Genomic DNA, 2,667 nt, shown 5'->3' on the forward strand with positions numbered 1-2,667 from the left:
AAAAGTAAATGGGAGATAAGGAAGTAGAGCTGGTAAGTTTAGATTATTCTTTGGATTATGAAATGAACAAGACAGATAAAATACTAACTAGAGGAAAACAAGCTGCAAAGGAAGGGATGTATTAAGGTAAGAAGTTCCCTGAAGAAACAGGTTAATTTAATGGGCAAATTAGCAATCTCTAGACTTGAGAGTCAGAAATAATTAGGTAGAAATATTGCTATGTCCCTTACTGTTTATATGATCTTAGGTGAATTGTAAAACCTCACTATGGCAGTTTTCTTATTTGTAAGATGGGGACAGTAATAATATTTACCGCATAGACAGGTACAGATCATGGTTTTGTGGAATTTTGAAGTTCATACAGTTTGGGGGCCTTTTCAAGAAGAGTAATACAAGGGGCACCTAGGTGGTGTAGTCAGCTAAGTGTCTGACCCTGGATCTCTGCTCAGGTCATGATCTCATAGCTCGTGAGTTCAAACTCCAAGTCAGGCTCTGTGCTGATGTATGTGGAGCCTGCTTGGGATTCTGTCTCTCCCTCTCTCTGTCCATCCCCTGCTTGTGCTCTTGCTCGCATGTGCGCGCTCTCTCTCTCAAAATAATAAATAAATAAAATAAATAAATAAATAAAACTTAAAATATAAAATTATATATGCTTTGGATATGACTTGTGCAGGTGAATGTTTTGAGGTTTGAGGTTTAAGGTTTAAGTTTAAGGCCTCACTGTAAATCTGCCACTACTCATCAAATTCAGTCTCAGAGGATTCAGTGCTATAATGAAGTATACCACAGCCTAATGTCTGGTATATAGAAAAGGTCTCAATAAATACGGTTATTATTTGAGCCTGTTTATAGACTGATGTGTAGACTCTGTTGAGAGGGAGAGAGTAAAGATACAAGATAGAGATCACTGATAGAGCAAGACCCAGTGAAAATGAGTTGTTAGAAGATAGAGACAGGTGAAGAGAATAAGGTTTCAGAAAGAACAAAGTCTTTTCTTAGTTTGATGAAAAGGAGGTTATGCATGTACACAAAGTTTGTAGGTGTATGAGAGCTCTGGATTCAAGAAATCAAAGAATAATTGCCTCTGTCTTATCTGGAAGTTGAGGCAAAATCACCTGTTGTCTATGGGAGAATCCAGGTTGATACGCCGTTTTAAAGAACACCTGTATTATTGCTGCCATTACAAATTACCACAGATTTAGTGGCTTCAGACAATACAAGTTTAGTATTTTATAGTCTGCAGGTCAGAAGTCCAAAGTGGAACTGCCATGGCTGTGTTCCCTTTGTAGGCTCTAGTGGAGAATCTGTTTATTGTCATTTCCAGCTTCTAAAGGCTGCGTGCATACCTTGCGCACTCAGAGCCCCAGTTTGGCGGCCTCCTTGTCTTTTTGGAATGACGTCACTCGCCTCCGGAGCTACTGCAGCTGCCCAGGCCCAGGAGTCGGTCCACTCCCTTTTCTGTGTCCCTTTCCTTCCCGCCCACAAACCTCAACCAAGTCCTCCTTGCTCTGGCCAGTGGCTGCTGCCTCATGTTCTTCTAGACTAGTGCCTCCAGCACGACCTTTGCCTCCAGCGCGGCCTGTCTCATTGCTGCCACCAATTCCTGCAGCCTTATTCCCCTGCCCCTGCCCGGCCCCCTGCCCGACCCCCTTGGTGGAATGTATGCTTTATTCTTTCCTCTCCCTGTCCTCACACATCCACCTAGTTGCTAGGTCCCACTGAATTACTTGGGTTGAATATCTTTCAAATCTACCCACATCTCTGTCTTTATTATCTGGCTTACTGAAACTGCATTCTGATGGATTTTTCTGTCTCCATTTTTGTACCATTGGAGTCCTTTCTCCACAATCATCTGATGTGGTCTTTCAAAAATGTGCTATAAACCTAAGCCTGTTAGGCTCCTGTATTAAACTGTTTAGTGACTTTGATGTGGAAATGTTGGGGCTTGGAGCCAATAGTCAAGAAAGAATTCTTGAGCTGTCTTAGGTGTAAAAAGTTGGTTTAATTAAAGCACCAGGACAGGGGTGCTTGGGTGGCTCAGTGGGTTAAGCCTCTGACTTTTGATTTTGTCTAGGTCATGGTCTCTTGATGGTGAGTTTGAGCCCCGCTTTGGGCTCCAGACTGAGCAAGGAAACTACTTGGGATTCTCTCTCTCTCCTTCTGCTGTTCTCCCCTGCTGGCATTCTCTCTTTCTCTCTAAAATAAAAGAAAGAAAAAAAAATATTAAAGCATGACGACAGGACTCTTGGGGAGAAAGAGCTGTCCTGGGGTTGTGCCAGGTGATTGATTATATACCTTCAAGTTGGGAGGGAGGTGAAGTTTAGTGTAAGTCTCTAAGGAATTTTGGAAGTAAGGTTTCCAGCACCTTGAGGAACTAGTTATTGTTAGGAAAAGGCCATTTACTACTGTCTAGTAAAACCTTAGTCATGAGACCCTTCAGATGTATATCAGTGAGCCATATGCTTGGACGATGATTGTTAACATAGATCTTGGGGGGTTAGAGATAAAGGACATTTCCAAAGTAATTTTTGTATGTTGAGGTAAACTTACAGGGTCCTGGGGTTGGGGGAGGGATAATATTAAGCTGATATTGTCTTTTGCCCTTAGCAAAGTGTTAACATCTGAGACAGCTGAGTCCTAGAGGAAGGTCATTGTGTCTGCTTCAAG

This window comes from Lynx canadensis, chromosome B4 (genome assembly GCF_007474595.2).
Source record: "Lynx canadensis isolate LIC74 chromosome B4, mLynCan4.pri.v2, whole genome shotgun sequence".
Lineage (NCBI taxonomy): Eukaryota > Metazoa > Chordata > Mammalia > Carnivora > Felidae > Lynx > Lynx canadensis.